The 10,702-nt window shown below is 45.6% G+C and overlaps 1 long non-coding RNA gene across 2 annotated transcripts in view; it reads left to right on the forward strand.

Annotated features, from left to right (window-relative positions):
- Positions 1-10,702, forward strand: part of LOC126489536 (uncharacterized) — a 71,008-nt gene that overhangs the window by 37,717 nt on the left and 22,589 nt on the right. The gene's annotated exons all lie outside the window — the stretch shown is intronic.

Raw genomic sequence — 10,702 nt, forward strand, 5'->3', positions numbered from 1 at the left:
TTTTCTAGCTTCAAAGTCTAGACTTTGCATTTTATGTTAAATCGCCTTCTGCTACAATGGAGTTCAGTCGGCTTTCGGCTGAGCTTCAGATCTTACGTTATTAAATAGAAAATAATATCTTGTGCTTCTCAGGCAGGAGTGGTCATGAGATTCTGTTCATCTCTGGGAGAAAAATACAGTCAGCCCTGCAAAATTATACATGTAAAATTTTTATATTAGTTTGTTCATTTGAACTGCGTTATTAATATGTAAACTGTTGTGAAAATACATGTCATGAAGGGAATTTTCTGGGTACAGTTAACACAGCCTTTTCTCCAAGACAGCAGTCATGGCAGGCAGGGCTTCGTGCTCAGCCCAAGCAAACATCCATCTTTGTTCGTGTGCTGCTTTGGCTTGTTCTGTGTGCACACCCTGATGTTTGAACACTGGGGTTTCTTTTTCTGTTGTTTTGAGACACAGGGTTTCTCTGTATAGCCCTGCCTGTCCTGGAACTCATTCTGTAGACCAGGCTGGCCTCGAACTCAGAGACTGGCCTGCTCTGCCTGTCAAGTGCTGGGATTTAAGGTGTGTGCTGAATTCTGAGTTTTCTAGATCAATCTTCGTTTGGCTTCTAAAAAGCCATATGGAACTGTCACCTAAATCTACACTTATAATTCTGTCATTATTTGATCAAGGGCTGTGCGACGGCTCTATAAGCTGGCCCTGGCATGCACAGCCCCCGACAACTCACACATGCACCAATTATAAAACAAACATAAATATTAAAAATGTCTTGGTACGGAAGTTGAAACCCTTGAGTCATTGTTTTAGCCGTCATTCACTGACATGAGCGGTTCTCAGACCAAGGCCAGGAATGATACATGTCTAATGGACACAAACACAAATATTTAGGAGGAGGCTGCCTGTATATCAGTTTAGCAGAACATCAGTAGTAGATTTCCTATAGAGGCTGTGACCTCCCTTAACATAGGCATTTTTTTGTTTTTGTTTTTTTGAGACAGGGTTTCTCTGTAGCTTTGGAGCCTGTCCTAGAACTCACTCTGTAGACCAGGATGGCCTCGAACTCACAGAGATCCGCCTGCCTCTGCCTCCTGAGTGCTGGGATTAAAGGTGTGCACCACCACCGCTCAACTTCAATTTAGGCTTTTGACCAGGTTCACGGTACCAGGCTAGGACTCTTTCTCATAGAGGACCAATCAGAAGGCAGTTGGTTTCTCCCAGAACAGTCATGCCACTATTGCACCGTGGGTGCCGCCTTGTCTGGAAGGTTGGTAGGAGAGCAGGTAAGACGACAGTTGGTAAGATTGTTGATGCCTTCTCTCCCCTAGCAGTCGGCATAGTACCTTCTGGCACTGGTAAAGCTAACCATCTGGGAGGTCTTGGTTTCTTTTTATGTAGTGTCTTTAGCAATTGGGTGTTACCATCTAGTTCTGGTGGACAACCAAGAGATGTAGCCACAGCCTGTGTTGTTTAGGGAACTCCCTAGCCAATAACCTACAGGGAGGCAGGCATCGCATATCAGGTCCTGGAATTTCAGTTTAAAAAAAAACCTGTGACATCTGGGAGCAGCATTAACCATGCACACAAAGTTCAAGATCCATTTGATTTTTAAAGTATATGTATATAAAATTATACATATGTTTACTATATATACAAAACATATAAATGGAAAATATATAATATAAACTAGATAAGATCATTACATTTATAAAATGTAAATATATTATAATAAAATATAATAAAATATATAAAATATAAAATAAATTTGTGTAAATATTATTCATAATAAAAATATCTATTTAGTTAGCTTATAAAGTAGTAGGCTTCTGCATGACTTCTTAAATACATTTTTAGTGTTGGTCATACACACACACACACACACAGTTTCACAGCCTAGATATATGGTAGGCTGGCATCCAGGATTACATAAACTCCTGTGATGTTTACACAGCTATAAAATTGCCTAATATGTCCCTTTGCTTAAGGGCCATATGACTCTAATTGCCATTCTTTGTACAACACAGTAAGCATACAGCAATTAAAAAAAAAACTGGGGCTGCAACGCATGGTTTAATGAGTCTACAGAGTTTTGTGTTCTCCCTCGTCTGGCGTCTTCCTTACCTGTCGGAAGCAGTCTTCTAGTGACGGGGACCTCATCTCAGCGGCGAATGGGTGAGAGTTTGAGCTATTGCTCCACAGACAAGACTGCCAGTCCTCCGCCTTGCTGCTAAGTGTCCCCAGGAGGCCTCTTGCTGCCATCACAGAAATCTTAAACTGGTTTCCAAGTGCTCCCCGGGGGCAGTCTTCTCTCTTCCTTTCCTCCCACCTCCAGTTACCCTGCTATATTCCTCCAGACAGGCAGATGGACCTGAACAAACTTGGGTACCGAATCTCTCCTGGTGAGGGGACTGAGAGAGTGGGCTGATTTAGAGCCTGCTCCCTGGATACTGGCAGCAGAATCAGCTGAAGTGAGTTCTAGATGTCCAAGGGAGTCAGGGTGGAGCAACCCACCCCCTTCTAGACGTGAAGGGAGTAAGGGTGGAGCGACCCACCCCCTGACGAACCTTTCTCAGCTTGCTCTCACCTCCCGGCGAGCTTTGCCAGGGCCAGCTCCTTCCCCTCATGGGCCTCCAGTTCCACCATCTTTGTTTCAAAGCAATCCAGAGGCTCTTCCCTTTCCTTCTTCTCTCTCCCGGAGGAAACAGAAAGAGGAAGGAGACAGGCCTTTAGAGGTCCACTCCTCATGTACTGAAGGGTGATTGGTGGTGGTGAAGGAGGTCCTTGGATTTCATGTGGTCAGCACCTTTGTGTGGTGAGCCTAGAGCCTTCTTTAGGTGGAGTGTCTAGGCAGACCCAGTCCTGTGGGGTCTCCCAGAGAGTCTGAGCACACAGAGCTTTCTCCAGCTCCTCCTTGGTGGATCTCTGAAGCCTCAACAAGCTCCCATTTATTTCTTTATCCTACACCCACTGGTGGTTCAACCCACTGTCTCTCATTTCTGAGGCCTGATTGAGGAACTATATTCAAAGCAGGCCGCATTTCTTCACACCAACTCCCCTTCAAGGGGGTCTACAATGTCTGCTGTTTTAAAAGGTTTATGTTGTCAACCTCTGTAGATGACAACGCAAATCACAAACACAAAACACAAACACAAAACAGCCACCTGGCCAGGGGTGGTGTCACACCCCTGGGGACCCAGCTGAAGGGTTTGGAGTTCAAGGCCAGCCAGGGCAGAAGGACAAAACTCTTTCAAAACTTAAAACTAACAACAAAAAGAAATAGCGGCTAACATTGTCCTGAATTTTATCCCAAGATGCAAGTAGGTAGAGGCTTCTTTTAATCCTCCTTTCTTTAAAGCCTCCTCCTGTGCAGCCTGTTGGCCACTCCTCTGGCCTTTGTTCTGTGAAGGTGCCTCTAAGGGACGCAGACAACAAAACACAAAGGTAATTTTACCCTTTTTCCCCCCTTGCACAATCAGCCAATGTAACTGGCACCACACAAGTGTACTTTTTCTCACACCGGGGAATTCTCCCTCAGACATCAGTATAGTTGAATTTTCGTGTCGGCAGCCGAGACTTATTACTAATTATGAAAGCTTGGCCTTAGTTTGGGCTTGTCCCATTAGCTCTAATATCTTAAACTAACCTGCTTCTGTTAATCTGTGTTTTTGCCACGTGGTTTTATACCTTTCTTTTATTCTGCATGTCAGACTCCCTCCGTGTCTCGTTGGCCTGTCTTTCACACACCTGAATTCATCCTGAGTTTCTCTCTTTTCCCCATTCTCTCCTGCCTAGCTGCTGGCCATTCAGCTTTTTATTAAACCAACCACAAGGACACATCTTCACACAGCGTAAACAAACACGTCAGCAGGATATCTTCTAACGCAATCCAATCCTGACACTATCTGCCCGGAGAAGCTGTCCAACCCCACAAGACAATGGCTCAGTACTCAAGACTTCCTCCCTTTCAAATGTCCGTCCTGCAGAAGATTATGACAGGGCTGACTGGCAATACTCAGATTTCTATGACCCAATTTGCAGCATTTGAAGGGACACCAGCCCACTTGAGCACGGCTCCGGCAGGCCTTACCCTTCTCCTCCATTCCCCCTACCTTGCTAAAAACCTTCAGATTACATCCCCAAAGCTAGCCACCAAGTTCCGTCCCCTTGTTTGGCCACTCCCTCCTCCTCCTCCTGAGTCTGACTACCAAGGTCCAGCTATCAAAGTAATGAATGACATTCAACAATCAACAGCCCCCTTTGGCTCACCTAAATTAACACGCCCAATTAAAGTTAAATACCTCATCCTAACCGGGGGTTTTCCCTTTTCCCTTTATAAACTGCCGTTGGCCTGTTTGCCAATCTGTCTCATCTATCGACGGGCAGTCTGGTACCCCCGGGACAAATACCCTTGCCCCCTCCTCCTCCAGGTCCTTTACCACCGCATCCTAGCCCATTCTAACACAGTCCTCCCCTTTCCCTCCTCTTAAGAATGACACCTGCAAGGTCGTTTGCTGCTGTTTTCTTCCTGAGTCAGAAAGCAGCCGCTTTAACTTTTCTTCTCTGTTTAATAAAGGATCTCTGTGAAAACAGGTGTTTGGGGGTGGTATGTGCTTAACTGGGGTCTGAGAGGGAGCCCCCACTGTACAGGGGTCTCCTTCAGAGTTCAAGTAATTTGGTAGAGCGGTATCCTCGTTAGGATTTCTGCTGGAATGATAAAACACTGGAATGACCAAAAGCAACTTGGGAGAAGAAAGGGTTTATTTCGTCTCATGGTTTATAGCCCATCATGAAGGGAGTGAAAACCTGGAGGCAGGAAATGAAGCAGAGACCATGGAGGAATATCGCTTCCTGGCCTGTTCTCTAGGACTTGCTCAGTTGCTACTTTTTATACAACCCGGGGCCACCTGCCTAAGGGTGGCGCTGGGGACAGTGGGCTGGGTTCTCCCACAGTAATCATTAATTTAAAAACTACCTTACAGGTTTGCCTACAGGCAATCTGATTGGAGGCATTTTCTCAGCTGAGGTTCTTCCTCCCAGATAACTCTGGCTGGTGTCAAATCGACAAAACAAAGCAAACTGAAAAACCCCCACCCCAAACTCAACTAGGGCAAGTGTCCAGAAGAATTCACTTTAGTTAATCAGTTATTAAAAGGACTTTTGTAGCTGGGCATGGTGGGATATATATACCTGTAGTCCTAGCGCTCAGAAGACAGAGACAGGAGGATCACAGCAAGTTTGGGGCCAGCCAGGGAGGCATGGTGTGACCCTCTTTCAAAACACAGAAACAAAACTAACTGGTCATGGTTGTCAACGCTTTTAGTCCTTGCGGCCAGGAGGTGGAGACAGGTGGATCTCTGTGAGTTTGAATTCACATAGTAAGTTTCAGGATAGTCAGGGCTGTGTAGTGAAGAGACCCCCCCTTTTTTAAAGGGCCCAAAACAAATAAACAAACAAAAACAAAACAAAAGCCGGGCGGTGGTGGTGCACGCCTTTAATCCCGGCACTCGGGAAGCAGAGGTAGGCGGATCTCTGAGAGTTCGAGGCCAGCCTGGTCTACAAGAGCTAGTTCCAGGACAGGCACCAAAGCTACAGAGAAACCCTGTCTCGAAAAACCAAAAAAAAAAAAAANAAAAAAAAAAAAAAAAAAAAAAAAAAAAAAAAAAAAACAACCAAAAAACAAAAAAACAAAAACAAACAAAAAAACAAAACAAAAACCAACCACCAATAACAAAAAAGTTACCATAGCAACAGAAAATGGATTTAGATACTTAAATCTGGGCTAGGAGCAAAGAGGGTATAGTAGCCAAGTAAGCAGGGTCTGAACTGTTACTGGCTTGTGACTGGTCTCCACCACCCAAAGAGCCTTGTGACAATAAGACACTGACTTTTCCGGGGCCACCCCGGTGTGAAGTAGATGAGGTGAGCTGCGGAACCAAAGTGGCTCTGAAGTCCACCCATGTACAGCTTAGTCTGGAACCAGCTGCTGAGCGGCTCCATCATCGCCTGTGGGTCACACTACAGCTACCCGTCACCTTTCCGACAGCCCTCTTGGGTTGTTCTTGCCTTTCACGTGTCCATGGTTTTTAGGGAGGCTGGCGCCCGCTCATCACTCCAACTACCCAGTGCCCGTGAACCAGGAGGTCCTAGCTCAGCTCTGCTTCCTTTGTTCTCAGTGACCTATTACCCAGGCGCAGCTCTTGCCCTTGGGTGCTCGTCAATAATAAAGCCGCAAGGCTTACAGCTCACAGAATAGTAATACTGTTTCTGCAGGGGGAAAGGTGGCTCTCTCGTACCGTGTGGGCAAAGGTGCTGGTACCGAGAGCCATTTGGGCTTGCTTCCAAAATTCAAACCAAACACACAGGCGTTAATTTATTTTTAGATTTGGAATTGTTTGGGAGCAACGCTCCGTTTTCCATAGCCTCTATTGTTCAGGTTTTTACAGAGGTTCATAAGGAAATGTTTTGAAATACCACAAGAAAGTCTGGGTTGGAGTGGGGGGGGGCGGACGACAAGAACAGCGAGGAATACTGCAGAGGGAGCCTTTCTTTTTGATGGCCGTGGGGAGATGAAGATCTTGGAAGGGAGCCGGGGCTGTCATATTTCTGGCCCATTGTAAAGCCTGAGGCAGTTTGGCTAAACATCAAAATGTGGGGGCGTTCCTTTGAATTAAGCTTTGCTGCACAGAGAACATATAGGAGGCATTCGATTTTCATGAAATTTGCAAGTGTTATCTCGTTCTTTTTTTTTAGTGTGCGTGTGTGTGCGTGATGGCACGTGTCTGGAGGTCAGAGGACAACTTTGCTGGAGTCAGTCACTTCTTCCACTTTTATGTTAGGCTGGGCATGCGCAGTAAGCGCTTTTACGCACACAAAATCACCTCTCTGGCCCTCCTCTCTCTCTCTTTTTTTTTTTTTTTGACTCAAGAGGAGCGGCGTCTTGGATACAGAGAACTTGGTTACACACAGGCGACATCTCTGAGCTGTGGAGGGCTTTTTTCCCCTTTAGTGATGACTCGAGGAAGGGGGCCGGGAGAACATACTCGCCACAGAGAGCAGTGATGTGGGAGTGTCATATCAATCTGTTGATTTCATTGGCTGAGCAATAAAAGAAACTGCTTGGCTGGCCCTCATAGGTTAGAACATTGTTGGGAGGAGAAAACAGGATAGGATGCTGGGCGGAGGAGGAAGTGAGGTCAGACTCTGCTCTGCTTCCGGGGAGAGAGCCGACAGCTCGGGAGCAGAGATGCCATGCTCAGCTCTCCCAGGCAACTCCAACACAGGATGGACATAGGCTAGAATCTTCCCGGTAAGCGCACCTTGGGGTGCTTACACACATCATTAGAAATGGGCTAGTCCAGGTGCGAGAATTAGCCTGGAAGGGCTAGAGTTCATGGGCCAAGCAGTTCTTAAATGAATACAGTTTGTGTGTTGTTATTTCGGGCATGAGCTAGCCAAGCGGCCGGGGTGTTGGGGACTCAGCCCCGCCACCGCTCTTATTTCAACAGAGCAGTAGATTTCTTAGTATCTCGACACAGAGCACCCGGTCAGAAGCCGGTACCATGCGCGACTGGTGGCTTGCAGATCTGTGGATGCTTCCCTCCGAGAAAGGTTTTCAGAACGGGAACTGAACCATCATCATTTTAGGCATAGCTTTCGTTAAATAAATTTGGTAAGATCACAGTAGTTCTATTTATTTATATTTGATACAGGGTCTCACTCCATCCCCACCCCTCATCCCCAGTCACCTGAGAGCAAGGATTACAAGTGTGTACTACCATGTCTGGCTACTTCAACTTTTTTTTAAGATTTATTAATTTCGTGTGTATGACTGTTTGCCTGCAGGTAGTATATGCCCACGTACCTGCCTGGAACCTATGGAGTTCAGAAGATGGCTTTGGATCCCCTGGAACTAGAGTCACACAGGGTTGTGAGCCACTATGTGGGTGCTGGGAATTGAACCCAGGTCCTCTGCAGGAACAAGTGCTCTTAACCTCTGAGCCATCTCTCCCCTACTCCACTTAAGTGGGGTTTCATTACTACAGAGAACAAAAGGAGAAAATTTAGTGCTTATTCATTTAAAAAAATACCTTTCCAACATATTTAATCATAGTTGCAGAATAGCAATTAGGGGAGATCTTTCAAAAAGCATAGCTAATGCAGTATTTTTTACTTTTTAAAATTCATTTCCAGCTTTTGGGTTTCTGTGGAAATGTAAACATACCCACAGCAATGGAACAGTAAAATGAACCCTCATGTACCTGTCACCACCTTCAATAACTGTAAACTCTTGGTCAATCTTATCTGTCCTCTTTTTCCCCCCCATGCTTGTACTCTTCCCATTATTTTGAAGCAGATCCTGGTCATTGTACAATTTTACCCATAATTATTTCAATATGCATCGCTAAAAGATAAGGATCCCCCCCCAACATTTTATTAGGAAAAAATTGGAAGCATACAGCAAAGTTGGAAGCCATACGCCTAACCAGTTATATTGCTTTGTTGTATAGACATCCATCTGTTCCTTCATCCGTCAGCCCTCCTGGTTTTAAAAAACGCATTTCAAAGTAACTTGCAGACATCTGTAGACTCCCCTTTAAACACTTCAACATGCACATTATGAGCTAGAGTTTAATAACTGTTTATGACTTTCTTCCCATTGAATACAACATTTACATCGCTGAAATATACATCTGAAGTACACACTGGCTGCATTTGACAGATGTAACCCACACTTCCGTTAAGACACAGAATATTGCCCTCAGTCCAGAAAGCTCCTCTTTTGCCTCTTCCTACTCAATTTTCACCAACACTCACACCCAACTTCATTTTCTACCATATGGTTTGGTAAAACAGTACTTTAGAGGTTTTATCTTATCTGTTATGACCAGGGAGACTCAAGAGTGTGTATAATACAAACTTTCATTTAAAACTTTTTCATGCAGCGGATTGAAGTCTGGTCCCCTGTATATTAAGCACGTGCTCTACCCTCCCAGTCCCTAAACTTTCTCTTTGATTTGCCCCCTCCTTTCTCCCTTGTTCCGGGCTTGTACAGCGTCTCCCAGTTTTAATAGGGTACTTCATATTTCTAGCCCCACGTCTCCCCGCAGAGTGGACTCCTGTGTGCCGTTAGAATTTTGGTCGGTGCATCTGTGAAGAATGGATGCGTCATGGAGAGACGGAGCAGTGCGTGCTCTGCGAAGAGAAGCAGACTGAAGACTCGATGCTGGTGACAGTGGGAGAGAGGGCTGAGGTCAATGGTGAAGCATGTTGTTGCCCAGTGGGGTCCGAGGGGTCATGTGCAGCAGCCTGGAGTGTGCACAGGTGTGGATTCAGCCCCCAGGCTGGGCCCACCCTGGCTCTGGGTAATGACGGAAGTCTGAGATGTGGAATGGTTCACTTCTTGAACTGGTCCTCCTCAAAAGACCACCATGGTCCATGATGCCACTGAGGGTGTTGTGTGGGTTTAGCGGTCCTGACGTGGCCAGGGACTGGGTTGATGTCTGAGGCCTGTGTAGCCACTGAAGGCCACATAGATGTCCATCCATGGTCTGATGCAGCCTGAAGCCATGTTGGTGTCTATGGGCCGTGCTGCCACTGGGGTTCCTATTAATGTGAGTGGCCTGTGCTTCCACGTAAGTCCATGTTGGTGTCCATGGTCTGGGTTGCCTCTGAGGGCCTTGTCTGGGTTTGTGGTCCTGCTGCAGCTGGGGACCATGTTCGTGTCTGCGCTGTCACCAGAAACCACGTGGAAGCCCATGATCCATGATCCCGTTGACTGTAAAGAACAAGGGAGCTACTTTGACAGTGATACTCCTTTGGGAGTACAGGCAGGAGTAACTCTGTCCACAAGATTTCTTACTCCATCTCTGGCCAATAAAACAGCCAGACTGAAAAGTGTTCCCAAATAACATTTTAAAAAGGCGATTTAGCATTAAAGCGCTTGCCTAGCATATGTGAAGTCCTGGCTTCAATCCCTTGCACCTCAAAGAGGAGACAAAAGTTATTTGTACCTTCTTTCCCCACAGACTACCCATTCCTTTGTAGTACACGTGTCGGAGAATCCCTGTCCCCTGAAACTCCGGTGACCGCTTGACTGGATTGGCCCCTCTTTTTCCCCTGACCCTGTCCCTGGGTTTCTAGGCCATGGCTTCTTTCCTGTTCTTGTCTGGCTGAGGTCCTGCAGCCTGCTGACTGTTTGTGTGTGAGCCACCTCCTTCCTCTGTGTATTCCTCTTTTCAGGCTCCCTCTCCACCTGGAAGTAGTGCTTCCTCTCTCTAGGTTATGATGAAACCCACGCTCCTAAGGATTTGGGGGTAGACAACAGATGCTTCTAAAGGTTCAGGAATTTGCAAGTTTGCGTCAAAGACATGCAAAAGATATTTTATATCTTTAATTCCAGAAATTCCTATATTTAAAGAACCTTGTACTTGCTTGCTCCTAGTCTCTCATTGCCCAGCTATCTTATTACCACTCATCCTAAAATGCCTGCTTTTATTACAAATCAGTTTTGTTTTTGCCTTTCCTGTTTCTTTTCTAAGTTGCCCTTACTCTAGAAAGCATCTTAAGATAATTTTTCTGGCTACAGCAAAATAAGAAATTATAGTACCACTATTAAGATTGTGGTGGGTATGAAGAATTTAGTATATATCTATATCTATATATATGATAAAATATTTTATAGAATATAGATATATATTTACAT

The sequence above is a fragment of the Alexandromys fortis genome, unplaced genomic scaffold (assembly GCF_014885135.2).
Source record: "Alexandromys fortis isolate MF-2015 unplaced genomic scaffold, M_Fortis_MF-2015_v1.1 scaffold_8_9099976_23576923, whole genome shotgun sequence".
Classification (NCBI taxonomy): domain Eukaryota; kingdom Metazoa; phylum Chordata; class Mammalia; order Rodentia; family Cricetidae; genus Alexandromys; species Alexandromys fortis.